The following is a 15083-nucleotide window of genomic DNA, read 5'->3' as shown; positions in this document are numbered from 1 at the left end:
CGTGTCCCGGCATGGCTCAGTTGGTAAGAGCGCTCAGCGGGCAGAGCTGAGAGGTCCTGGGTTCGATTCCCGGTGCCGGTACGAATTTTTCTCGTATTTAATAGTAATAATACAATTGACTAGTTCATATTAGTCGTGTAATATTCAATGAGGTGGGCGAGACGTCATACATATGAATATTAGATGTATTAACTGTTGGAAGTTGTCATGAACTGATGTTGAATATGGCCATAAAGTCATTTAAATATGCGCTCCTGCATATATGACGTATATCGTCTCAAGTGCAGGTACTAGGGCCGTAAAAAGGCATTACGAGAGGGGTTTGGCCGGCGCCGTGGATCGTGTCCCGGCATGGCTCAGTTGGTAAGAGCGCTCAGCGCGCAGAGCAGAGAGGTCCTGGGTTCGATTCCCGGTGCCGGTACGAATTTTTCTCGTATTTAATAGTAATAATACAATTGACTAGTTCATATTAGTCGTGTAATATTCAATGAGGTGGGCGAGACCTCATGCATATGAATTTTTGATGTATTAACTGTTAGCAGTTGTCATGAACTGATGTTGAATATGGCCATAAAGTTATTTAAATATGCGCTCCTGCATATATGATGTGTATCGTCTCAAGTGCAGGTAGTAAGGCCGTAAAAAAGCATTACGAGAGGGGTTCGGCCGGCGCCGTGGATCGTCTCCCGGCATGGCTCAGTTGGTAAGAGCGCTCAGCGCGCAGAGCTCAGAGGTCCTGGGTTCGATTCCCCGTGCCGGTACGAATTTTTTTCGTATTTAATAGTGATAATTCAATTGACTAGTTCATATTAGTCGTGTAATATTCAATGAGGTGGGCGAGACCTCATACATATGAATATTTGATGTATTAACTGTTGGAAGTTGTCATGAACTGATGTTGAATATGGCTATAAAGTCATTTAAATATGCGCTCCTGTATATATGACGTGTATCGTCTCAAGTGCAGGTAGTAAGGCCGTAAAAAAGCATTACGAGAGGGGTTCGGCCGGCGCCGTGGATCGTCTCCCGGCATGGCTCAGTTGGTAAGAGCGCTCAGCGGGCAGAACTGAGAGGTCCTGGATTCGATTTCCGGTGCCGGTACGAATTTTTCTCGTATTTAATAGTAATAATACAATTGACTAGTTCATATTATCCATGTAATATTCAATGAGGTGGGAGAGACCTCATACATATAAATATTTGATGTAAGAATGTTATGCTTCGTCCCGAAATATACCCTTTCTTAGGTAGGTAAAAAGGCTTTTTAAATCTGTGTATTTCAAATTGTAAACTTCCACAGTAGAAGTTTTAAGAATAAAACCCTAAATATGTAGATTTATGTAATACCAAGCCATAATATGTAATGTGGGGTAAATGTGTAAAAATATGTAGTTACTTACTTACTTACTTACAAATGGCTTTTAAGGAACCCGAAGGTTCATTGCCGCCCTCACATAAGCCCTCCAGCGGTCCCTATCCTGTGCAAGATTAATCCAGTCTCTATCATCATACCCCACCTCCCTCAAATCCATTTTAATATTATCCTCCCATCTACGTCTCGGCCTCCCTAAAGGTCTTTTTCCCTCCGGTCTCCCAACTAACACTCTATATGCATTTCTGGATTCGCCCATACGTGCTACATGCCCTGCCCATCTCAAACGTCTGGATTTCAAGTTCCTAATTATGTCAGGTGAAGAATACAATGCGTGCAGTTCTGTGTTGTGTAACTTTCTCCATTCTCCTGTAACTTCATCCCGCTTAGCCCCAAATATTTTCCTAAGCACCTTATTCTCAAACACCCTTAACCTATGTTCCTCTCTCAGAGTGAGAGTCCAAGTTTCACAGCCATATAGAACAACCGGTAATATAACTGTTTTATAAATTCTAACTTTCAGATTTTTGGACAGCAGACTGGATGATAAGAGCTTCTCAACCGAATAATAACAGGCATTTCCCATATTTATTCTGCGTTTAATTTCCTCCCGAGTGTCATTTACATTTGTTACTGTTGCTCCAAGATATTTGAATTTTTCCACCTCTTCGAAGGATAAATCTCCAATATTTATATTTCCATTTCGTACAATATTCCCGTCACGAGACATAATCATATACTTTGTCTTTTCGGGATTTACTTCCAAACCGATCGCTTTACTTGCTTCAAGTAAAATTTCCGTGTTTTCCCTAACCGTTTGTGTATTTTCTCCTAACATATTCACGTCATCTGCATAGACAAGAAGCTGATGTAGCCCGTTCAATTCCAAACCCTGCCTGTTATCCTGAACTTTCCTAATGGCATATTCTAAAGCGAAGTTAAAAAGTAAAGGTGATAGTGCATCTCCCTGCTTTAGCCCGCAGTGAATTGGAAAAGGATCAGATAGAAACTGACCTATACGGACTCTGCTGTATGTTTCACTGACACACATTTTAATTAATCGAACTAGTTTCTTGGGAATACCAAATTCAATAAGAATATCATATAATACTTCCCTCTTAACCGAGTCATATGCCTTTTTGAAATCTATGAATAACTGATGTACTGTACCCTTATACTCCCATTTTTTCTCCATTATCTGCCGAATACAAAAAATCTGATCAATAGTCGATCTATTACGCCGAAAACCGCACTGATGATCCCCAATAATTTCATCTACGTACGGAGTTAATCTCCTCAAAAGAATATTGGACAAAATTTTGTACGACGTCAACAAAAGTGATATTCCTCGAAAGTTACCACAGTTCGTTTTGTCCCCCTTTTTAAAAATAGGTACAATTATGGACTCCTTCCATTGTTCTGGTACAATTTCCTTTTCCCAAATAGCAAGTACAAGTTTATAAATTTCGCTATATAATGCACTTCCACCCTCTTGTATTAATTCTGCTGGAATTTGATCGATACCTGGAGACTTGTACTTTTTCAGATTTTCTATCGCAATTTCGACTTCTGAAATCGTGGGATCGGGTATAAATGGCTCAGCAGTTTGTATTTCAATATCGTCCCGATCATTTCTATTTGGCCTATGTACATTTAGTAGTTGCGCAAAATAGTTTTTCCATCTGTTTAGGATTGATGAAGAGTCTGCAAGCAAGTCACCATTCTCATCCTTGATCACGTTTACCCTTGACTGATATCCGTTCTTAAATTCCTTTATACCCTTATATAAATCTCGAATGTTTTTATTCTTACTATTTGTTTCTACCTCATTCAGTTTTTCCTTCAAGTAACCTCTCTTTTTATTCATAAGTGTACGACTTGCTTCCCGTCTTTCATTGAAATAATTATCTCTATTCTCCTCAACTGGATCCTGTAAGAATTTCAATTTTGCCTGTTTCCTTCTTTCTACTACCATGCAACAATCTTCATCAAACCACGGTTTCTTTTTCTTAGTTTCATAATAACCTATGCTCTGCTCAGCTGCAATTTTGATACTATCTCTGATATTTTCCCACACGCTATTAACATCTAATTCTTTCTCAACTTCGTCGGAACTTTCTAAAGTGGCAAACCTATTCGAAATTTCGACCTGATAATTTTGCTTAGCTTCCTCGTCCTTTAATTTCAACATATTGAATTTAATAATATTAACTTGTTGCTCTACTCGCTTGGCTACTGATAATCTTTCTCTTAATTCTCCAATCACCAAATAATGGTCAGGATTACAGTCTGCACCTCTGAAAGTTCGAATATCTACTATACTAGTATGTCTCCGTTTATCTATCAAGACGTGATCTATTTGGTTGTGTGTCAATCCATCTGGAGAAGTCCAAGTATATTTATGTATATCCTTATGGGGGAATGTTGTACTTTTGACAATTAAATTTTTCGATGTGGCAAAGTTGACTAATCTAACTCCATTGTCACTACTAATTGCGTGTAGGCTCTCTTTTCCAATAGTTGGTCTAAAAATATCCTCCCGTCCTACTTTAGCGTTGAAATCCCCCAATAAAATTTTCATATGATATCTAGGGAACTGATCAAAAGTATGTTCCAATTCCTCATAGAAGCTATCCTTTATATAGTCGTCTTTCTCTTCTGTAGGGGCGTGAGCATTTATAACTATGATGTCGCACCATCTACCCTTAAGTACTAAATATGATAACCTGTCACTGATAAATTCGACCTTTTTTACTGCTGATTTTATTCTTTTATGAACAAAGAATCCTGTTCCTAATTGGTGATTATTGTTTCCTTCCCCATAATACAACAAGTAATCTCCTATTTGTGATATGCCATTCCCATCTAACCTAACCTCTTGTATTCCCACAAAGTCTATTCTATATCTAGCTAGTTCTTTTGCTACTAATGTTACCCCTCCTGTTCTATAAAGACTAGTTACGTTCCAAGTGCCAAATCTCAAAACCTTATTCCTTTGCTGTGGTCGTGCCAGAGAATCAGTCCTATTCCGAGGCTTACTGTAGGAATTCGTAATGTAGTATCAAATTTTAATATATTAATGGTAATTACAAGATTCTCACAGACTTGTTATTTATATACGGTTAGGTTAAGAGGAATATAATATGTAATTACATAAAAATCCGGTCCCTATTCATTACTACCAGCTTTACAGAAAAGTCGTCGCTAACAGAGCTCGGGCTGGGTGTTTGGGGACTCGCACAGTGCCCACAGTCTCTGATGACTCATTTTTTCCCATTACCCTATCGCCTCATAAGCAAGCCGATACCGCTCGGCAGCAATACGACCCGACTCGACGCAGTAATCCTCGGCGGGAGAGCCGAGTCGATCTGTTCGCTGAATATTCAGAGGCGGACACCGGAACACATTCGCTTCCTCTTTGATCTCGAAGGTTGGAAGTGACAGCCCGCAGGAAGGGGTTCATAAGCATTCATGTCTCAAATACTTCAGAGCTTCCATGAAGATCTATATATAACATTGCCCAGAGAATTCAGAAACTTCCAAAATGATCACCTTCCCTTGCTTCACCAAACGGTTCATATGGCCCGACTACTCTGCACTAAACTGAACGCAGCCTAATGCTTACCAGCAAATTTTTACACTACCGGTCCATATACTGTCTATGTATAATAATAATTATGATTTTAAGGGAAATTCTATAAAACAAAGTGTTATGTTTTCCAACGTTTTATGCTGTTCAGAGAATTATTATTATTATTATTATTATATTATTGACTGGAAGGTCCGGGGTTCGATCCCAGGTGGTGACAGGATTTTTTCTCGTTGCCAAACTTTCAGAACGGCCCCAAGGTTCACTCAGCTTTCTATAAAATTGAGTACCGGGTCTTTCCCGGGGGTAAAAGGCGGTCAGAGCGTGGTGCCGACCACACCACCTCATTCTAGCGCCGAGGTCATGGAAAGCATGGGGCTCTACCTCTATGTCCCCCAAGTGCCTTCATGGCATGTTACGGGGATACCTTTACCTTTTTACCTTATTATATTATTATTACTTCCTTAATTACTGGCTTTTAAGAAACCGGGAGGTACACTGCCGCCCTAACATAAGCCCGCCTTGGTCCCTATCCTGAGCAAGATTAATCCAGTCTCTACCATCATATCCCACCTCCCTCAAATCCATTTTAATATTATCTTCCCACATACGTCACGGCCTCCCCAAAGGTCTTTTTCCCTCCGGCCTCCCAACTAACACTCTATATGCATTTTTGGATTCGCCCATACGTGCTACATGTCCTGCCCATATCAAACGTCTGGATTTTATGTTCATAATTATGTCAGGTGAAGAATACAATGCGTGCAGCTCTGCGTCGTGTAACTTTCTCCAGTCTCCTGTAACTTCATCCTTCTTAGCCCCAAATATTTTCCTAAGAACCTTATTCTCAAACACCCTTAATCTCTGTTCCTCTCTCAAAGTGAGAGTCCAAGTTTCGCAACCATACAGAACAACCGGTAATACAACTGTTTTATAAATTCTAACTTTCAGATTTTTTGACAGAAGACTAGATGACAAAAGCTTCTCAACCGAATAATAACAGGCATTTCCCATATTTATTCTGCGTTTAATTTCCTCCCGAGTGTAATTTATATTTGTTACTGTTGCTCCAAGATATTTGAATTTTTCCACCTCTTCGAAGGAAAAATCTCCAATTTTTATAGTTCTATTTCGGACAATATTCTGGTCACGAGACATAATCATATACTTAGTCATTTCGGGATTTACTTCCAACCCTATCGCTTTACTTGCTTCAACTAGAATTTCTGCGTTTTCCCTAATCGTTTGTGGATTTTCCCCTAGCATATTCACGTCATCCGCATAGACAAGAAGCTGATGTAACCCGTTCAACTCCAAACCCTGTCTATTATCCTGAACTTTCCTAATGGCATATTCTAGAGCGAAGTTAAAAAGTAAAGGTGATAGTGCATCTCCCTGCTTTAGCATTATTACTATTATTATTATTATTATTATTATTATTATTATTATTATTATTATTATTATTATTATTATTATTCCTAACACGTATTAAGCCTGGTGGCCTGTTACGGTCTCACATAATAATTATTGATAAAAATTTGTGTTGTGGGATTTAATCGACTAATCGAATAGATTAAAATTAATCGTTTGTACTTGATATTAATTATTATTTTGTTAATGCATACTCTGAGTAAAATCTTCGACAACATTGCCTGTCAGAAATTGCTTACTTCAAAGCACAATAGTACCGTTATTTTGTAACTGCAAAGCCGGTAGGACAGGGAAAATCTTTGCACAAACAATTCTCAGATTAAATAACATGGGATAATGCTAAAATATTTAAACCACAGTTAGGTTTTTATAAAGTAATAGCAGAGCCCATCGAAACTTGGAATGGAATTCGAAAAGATAACAGCAGGATAAAGGCTAGAATATGTACAAAGAATGGACGTAAAATTACATCTGAGTTAGTTCTTAACTGTAAAACAACTGAATATGGCCGCAAGGTTGCTTCATACTTACAGTAATTATTCAAGAAGCAGAGAAAGCAGCAATCCGATATGTAAATTTGGTTCCTCCATTCGTTGCTCAAATATATAATTATGAAATAATGACCAGCACTAAAACTACAAGGCAACTACTGCACAAAAAGTTTCTTTTGATATGGCAGGTTCCATAATAACGCACACTTTTGTAATTCTTGAAAAATGTTGCCCAGTTTTAGCTTACTCGTATGTGAAGAGTCTACACTGCATCAGAGTTGTAATATATTACAATTGGATAGATTTTTATCTCCATTATTTGCTACACTTCCCCTCCAAGTCCATGAATTCAATATTTTCTGTAGTAATGTCAGACCTCGAGTGACATTTATTAGGACTATTTCGTAAATAAAATAAAAATGTAAATAATATATCCCTAAAATTCGATCACAAAATGTTAATAATTGTATATTAACGAATACTTAACCTATTCAGACATTGTGAATTTGAAATACTCGCAGATCAATATCGATTACTGCAATAAAGAAATTCGATGTTATTATTCAGTAATGCCAATTGCGAAAAGCGAAATACAGGTTTAACAATGTTAATTACATGTACTGCACTTTTCTCTTATTATTATAACATAAATACATTTTCATTATCTGCTGAAATCATAATATAATTTAACAGTAACAGTGGGGACAGTTACATTCCAATGCTTATGTATTCACAGCGAGATATGTGCTGCACAGTGAAGCCATCTCTGTATAGATAGGCCTAATTAAAACACGAATTTTATTACGCCATACGGAAGGCAGTTTGATCCAAGACATTATTATTATTATTATTATTATTATTATTATTATTATGCAAGGTCTTTGGGTTTGATATGCGATAATGTTACATAAATTTGAACATCTGACTTTCTATTAATTGTTTCATTTCATTCACAAAATACACATTTTATAGGCTACAATATTATAGGTTAAGTTACCTGTGGAAGCAGGACCAATGTCAGCTGTGCCTTATTTCGACCGTTACAATCAGTGCTACACGAAAGCATTTTTTTATAGTTCGACAAAAGCATTGTTGCTGTAGTGTGTAACGGAACTAAAGCTGCATCTACACAATTCAATATTCCAATCGCGTATGCGTGCAACCTGGGAAGAATATTGAAAGAATCAAGTTTAAAAGATACGTTCAATTAAGATGTACGAAGATTTTGTGTCTACCTGGTGCGCCGTTTTGAACGTCGTCTTCACTGCGTAAATATATTAATTAATATTAAATATCAATCTTGCATTCATTGTTTTAAGTTGAAAGAAAAGTTTAACCGTGTAGTTGCATCTTAGTGTATTCATGATCATCAATTTACGGGGAAACAGTTGGCAACAACGACTAAACATAAGAACGACCATGCGATAAATTGATAGCGATAAATCTAGCTGCAAAAATTATCGCAAATTGTGACTGTGGTTGGAATTCAAAATTGCATTACACTTCATTGGTCGAAAATGGAATGACGTCATATAAACGAAATAGTCAGTGTATGTTATTTTGGTACTGGGATTAAATGGAACAGGCATATCACATAAGTGAGCCAATTTATTTGACTGTCTTCAATAGAAGCTTATATGGTCTATTAGTATTTACAATAGTGTCCTGCAATGTTCGAACATGAAACAGCAACCAAGACATCACAAACTTCTTCTTATTTCATATTATGAAGAACAAATCGCAAGAAATGTGTTAAAATCCTGAAGTGGTTAAAACATGAAGGGGTGGGAGTGGAAAGTAGCAAATATGTTTATAACAATGTGGAACAAACACGACAGGCCTCTTTCTGCAGAGTGAACATCGGCGAATATCGAACTTCGCCATACTTGAACCAAACATACCACTCGTAATGCACGACTCTAATTCACATTTCGTCACTGTCGTCTTGGTGATGTAGTGGTCAACATGTTTCTCACTTGATCCGAGATTCGACGGATACAAAGCTGTCCGAGGACTGTCGTTTCAACGGCGATAAAAACCCTTAACGTGGCTTCATTTACAAGGTAAAGAAAGAACCGAGTACTTGGTAGCGGGCTACAGGAAAAATTTTCTGGCCATTCCCTCCTCTCGGCAAAAGTTTAACGTAGCACAATTAAACCAAAACCGTGGCTAAATTGCGTGAGGGCTTGTCAGATTCTCGAAATGTAAATCCGTACCATACCACGTTTCTTCCATAATATAAATGAACAAATTAAAATTTCAAGTGAAGGCATTTTGTTTCAAGAAATTAGAAATAATTATCCCCACTTAAACTTTGAAGTAAATTTCCACAGATGTCTCTAAAAACAATTTTTTAGGTTTATTATTCTCTCAATAGCTCAAACGCATACGCGAACTGTAGTAGTATCTGTTGACTCCAGTCTTCAGACTCCAGCCTTCTACAGCGTTGTCACATTCCGTACAATTTAAAATTGCTGTCAAGAACGAAAATTTACATTTCTTTGTGTCAAATTTCTGCAAATTTAAGGACAAAACCAAAATTCATTCCATCATTTATTATCAGAATTCATTTCTCTCTTAAATTTAGTGATGATATTGGATATTTAGTCAATAGTCTTCTTAAGATACGCTACTAATCGTTTGATTTGATTTTTTTTTTCTTGAAAGTAAGCAAAAACGAGCAAAACTGTATTTAACGTTTATATTTAAAATATTTCACAGATTAATCCTCTAGAATTAATAACATGGCGCACGGTTCACCCTGTATAAAATCCTCAAATGTTTACAATATATGACATAAAAAATTCTAAAAATTCGAATAAATAATTCACATAATTGATCATATTTTATAAATATAATAATAATAATAATAATAATAATAATAATAATAATAATAATTTATTTTAGCTGGCAGAGTTAAGGCCGTAGGGCCTTTGATTTAGATGAGAGTTAGGGCTACATGTATACAAGTTATTTACGAATTAAACAACAAAATACTATGAACCATTAATTAAACACTGAAATGAACTGTGTAGCAGAATTAAACTAAAATACATAGAATGTTAATATATTTCAAATAATATTAGATAACAGAAAGAGATTATTATGAGACAATTTTGCAAATACAGCACAATCAGGATGATGTCTAAAGAAAAAAGTAACAATGTAGTCAGTGATAGTTTAAATCAATATGATTGGAGTGAAATGCTAATAAGGTTATCTTTTAAGCTGTTCTTAAAGGTGTTTATTGTCTTGCAGCCCCTAATACTTTGTGACAAGGAATTCCATTGACGCGAGGTGGATATTGTAAAAGATGATGAATAACAAGATGTTCTATGAAGAGGCATACTTAGCGTGCCACAGATAAGTGATCTGGTATTTACGTCGTGGTTAGAGTATAGATAAGAGAAACGAGACGAATGGTAATTTGGTGTTGAGGTGTGCAGAATTCGAAAGAGTAAAGACAAAGAGTGTAAAGTTCTGCGTTCTTTAAGTCGGAGCCACGAGAGACTTGCGAAGGACGGTGATATGTGATCATATCGTCGGATGTTGCACACGTATCTGACGCACATATTCTGTAACTTGACTGACAGTTCAGAACTTAGGTCACTTAACAAAACGTCACAATAATCGAAGTGCGGAATTACTAGGGTAAGTTTTAGTTGCTTGGGCAAGAAGTTTCTCAAGCGACTCAAAGAGTGAAAGGAGGAACAGATTTTTTTATCGTTTCTTTAACTTCAAAATTCCAACTTAGATTATTATAAAAAAAGAAGCCAAGATTTTTTACGACAGATGAATAAGGGATTAGCGTGTTGTTAAGGGTAACAACTGAAAGATTACTGTTATTAAGGGAGTTAACTAAACGCTTATATCCAATAATTATGGCTTGAGTCTTAGTTGGATTAAGTGCGAGTCCGAAATTGGCCGCCCAAGTGGAGACAGTGGCTAGGTCACAATTTAACTTGTCAATCGATTCATTGATCGTATTGGGTCTGGAATGTATGTAAAGTTGTAGGTCGTCGGCATAGAGGTGATATCGGCAATACTGTAAGTTCTTTGATACGTCATTAATGTAGATAGAGAAAAGTAGTGGTCCTAATACGGAGCCCTGCGGCACTCCCGCCTTTGTGCATCGCCATTGGGAGAACTGATTATCAAGTGAAACACACTGTTGGCGGTCCCGTAGGTAGGAGTCCATCCAGCTCAAGGTATTGTCTGACAGGTGCAATGCCTTCATCTTTGCAAGAAGCAAGTCGATATCAACAGAACCAAAGGCATTGCTGAAATCGAGAAGAGTTAGTGCCGTTACTTCACCCCTATCCATAGCTTCACGGATGTCCTCAGTCACTTTAAGTAGGGCTGTAGTAGTGCTGTGTCCATGCCTAAAACCCGATTGATAGTCATCAAGGAGTATGTAAACACATGAAAAGCATTTCAGCGTAAAGATTGTACTTGCAAAATTTCGTTCACATATTAAGAACGACCTAGATTTAGATACGGTATATGATTTCCTTTTTCTTTATGTAATCTACACACTTCACGCAATGATCAATTAAAAAAGAAAGTAGTGACTTTAATAAACCTGAAACAAGTCGATTATAATTTTCCTTATAACACACGGAAAAATAGGTTAATTACACTATAAAAATAGTCATGGAAAATATTTCCCTGCTTAACATGGCTATTAAGATCGCACTGCTGGTTCTACAACCTCATGTATATTCCACATCAATCGCAGACTATGTAAATTACGAAAACTAACAAGTATAGCAAGGGAAACACGCACGGGGGTTCGAATCCATGGCAACTTCCGGCTGGAAAGGAAGCGCAGCGCCATCAACACGGTCTCGCTATGAATATATTAATCACTTTACATCTTGTGAGAAAGAACTAATGCACCAGTTTTACAACGCTACCAACTTATAGTAAATAAATACTCCTTAGGGGAAAAAAATGACAAAGTTCTGAATTTATTTAAACAAACTACGTGGGATAATAGCTGGAACAAAATTCCTTACTGCTACTTCTGATCACATGTGTATCAGAGTGGTCATTCCCATGTTATAAAATGGCAACATATAATGGAGAAAAACCACTAGAGTCGCGACGCTGTTATTCCCGGCGTGACTCCTCTTTGCTTACGTCTTAGGAAGTGAAGGTTCTATAAAGTCTAGGTAGGTAGTATCGTACGCCATTTTTGTTCTTTCGTTGCCGAGCTACCATACAAGCAATCTATTTGCCACACCGTTAAACATTATCATGTCGTAGCTCCTATGATAATAAATCAAACGCACTGTAATTCAGCAAATAATTGAGCGGCAAATAACATCTTCGTGTGCTTTCTGCGAACACTAACGAAAGAGCCAAATGGCGGGCGATTATATTAAGTATTTATCGAGCCTTAAGAAATGAATAACGTCTTCCTCAGCGAATCACAAGACGCACACGTTTAAAGTAGCCGATCTGCAACACGATTGGCTGCCGGAAATTAGAGCGACGGGACTGTGGGATATCCGACCGCTATAATCTTTTCGCTGTAAGAAAAATCCTAATATAAACAATAGCACGTGACTGAAGTGAGGCTTCATTGGCCGCTGTTTGGCGCCATAGATTCTCAGTACGTGTTCCCGCCTACTTTGTACATTCTGTTTCATGTTAAACATTTCCCGTTACGAATCAAGTAGGCCTAACCTCACTACTATGCATTCGTTTGTTTAGGAAACATTTACTTTATAATTACTATAATTAAAACTCACATAACTTATTATATATATTTAAAACTATTTGTTTTTCTCCACTTTTGAGAGTCTTTCCACTCTCATGTTTAATAAATAACCAAATACACTCAGAATGCAGAAGCCATACTTCAGTACCACGAGCTCAAGTGACGCCAGCTTTTTAAAAAAACAGACTACTTCGGTATTACTGTTTGTATTCATCCGCGTTCATAGTACATAAGAAAATAAAAAAGTAGATTTTCTTTTACATATCATTTTACATATGAGTGAAGTTATATGTTTCATTGTATTTAACAACTAGAATTCAATTTTTTATTTCCAAATAATACAAGATGATAGTTTCCAAATACGGACTATATTTTCCTGCGTCGTGTGAGTATTTCGACTGGGAGCCAATCACGGGTATGACAGCCACGGGCTTGTGTTTACATTGGAATTTTTCTTACAGCGAAAACAGTATAGATAGCAGTAGGCCTACTACTGGAAGCTATTACTTCATGTACTTCAATCAGGGTTATGACGTGACTTCTTTTGCAATCGCTAGATGGCAGCAGAGTGGAAAAAAAAAAAAGACAAAAGTAGTTGTTTTGAAAGTGCGTTAGGCTGATCAATTTGTTGTATGTGATCATGACTGCTACGTATAAAATCGACAAGAGGTGTCCGTGAACAGTTTCATAGGACTGACACGCTAATAGATGAATCGTAAGGCTCGTTTACGTGGTGTCAGTCGGGGGTTCAGCTACAGGGTTTCATTATCAATTAGCCTAGTAGTTAGATAGGTCAGTTGTGCCAGTGAAATGAAACACGTTTTGTTTTCACTGCCCACTAGCGTTCCCCCTCACAGTCTAGCTGCTGGCTGGCAGTAGGCAAATGCAGAACAATCTAATTTTCCTTTGCTTTTCTTGTAATTTATTTTATTAAATTGTTTGCTATTGTACATATAGGGAACAATGACTAACAAACAATGAAGTTTGTTATAGGCCTAACAACTCTGCAAACATATAGAACGTATTTACTCCTGAACAAAGTAAAATGTCGTTATAACGAACGGCAGTATATAGAAACTAGTGGCTTGTGCAGCAAATGCTGCTGCAAACTACGTTCGTTAGGCGTTCAAATAAAAATTTTTCAGATTTATTTTCAATGAAGAATACTCGTCTTTTTGATAGTTATTTGCTTCCATAATAATGAAACATACTCCCTCTGAATAGATTTTTTTTTAGGCCAAATACTTTTTCTTGAACCTATCCAACTTCAGTTTTTGAGTTTCAACGCGAAAACGCAAGTATCAATGTCAGGACGATAGCAATAGCTATTTCAGGTTATTGTGGATTGTAGGCAAAAGTTTAAAAATGTAAGGTGTGCTAAGCTTTCAAACAATAGCATTTTCGTATAGCTGCTGCATGTAGAACTTGAAATGTAGAGCGTAAAATCATTTTATCCTACTAAGAGATCATGCTGAAATGATCTGGAGACTACAAAATTTTATAGGCCTCTTATTTTATCAGTAAGTAATACCTTTTTATTTTTCCTTAGGAACTGTAATTTTTGCGCTCTCTCGAGCCAATACTGAAGACAATAACACATATCAATATCTACACTACACCGCCGTTAAGTATATGAAAAAGACCCAACCCCGCTGGGTTAATAAGTATAAAAATATTTGATTTTTAATAACAATATTATTATCTCACTTAAGTTTTGTAGTTATATATAGCAGCCACTCAGTAAAATATAGAAATGAAGATCTAAATTAAGATATTCTCTACATTTACTTACATAACCACAAAACGTTTCACTTTCATGTCATCAATATAGCATCAATATTATGTACAATTAATGAAAAAAATAGATGCATCATGATATTAACTATAATAATATTTAGTTTCTAATAGTAATAATGTCATCAAACCACCTCAAGTTTCGTAGATTTGAATATCCAATACACAGCTGTACTCAGAAAATTATACACTGCAGAATCAGTTTTTAATAACAAATTGAATTGAGCTCTAAATATGTCGGCAATCCTGCAGGTCATGGCCTTCGTGTAATAGCCTATTGTTTATTGTAGTGTGTGTTTTGTTCTGAAATTCAATCAAGTCGGCCGTGATTGAATAAAATTAGTTCTCAAAACAACAGATGGATTTTGGAAAATAGGAAAATTATGTAGGAAAATTGACATTTCACTGAAAACTACTACTTTTCCGAAAAACTTTGAATGCCAGGCATGAAAATGACGGGTCACTCATTAAAATCCGTTCAGCCGTTTTCCCGTAATTTCCATTACCAGTTCAAATTATATATATAGATAGAATAAAACTCCTAAATATGTAGATTTATGTAATGCCAAGCCATAATACGTAATGTGGAGTAAATATGTAAAAATATGTAGTATCAAATTTTAATATATTAATGATAATTACAAGCTTTGCAAAGATTTCTTATTTATATATGGTTAGGTT

General features: G+C 36.6%; 1 non-coding gene across 1 annotated transcript; it reads left to right on the top strand.

The window, feature by feature from the left end:
* Positions 1 to 345: 345 nt before the first annotated feature.
* Positions 346 to 421, top strand: TRNAC-GCA (transfer RNA cysteine (anticodon GCA)). Its single transcript has one exon. It is a non-coding gene; the product is annotated as a tRNA-Cys (tRNA).
* The last annotated feature ends 14662 nt before the right edge of the window (positions 422 to 15083 follow it).

The sequence above is a fragment of the Periplaneta americana genome, chromosome 12 (assembly GCF_040183065.1).
Source record: "Periplaneta americana isolate PAMFEO1 chromosome 12, P.americana_PAMFEO1_priV1, whole genome shotgun sequence".
Taxonomy (NCBI): Eukaryota; Metazoa; Arthropoda; class Insecta; order Blattodea; family Blattidae; genus Periplaneta; species Periplaneta americana.
This window is presented reverse-complemented; position numbering and strand designations above follow the sequence as displayed.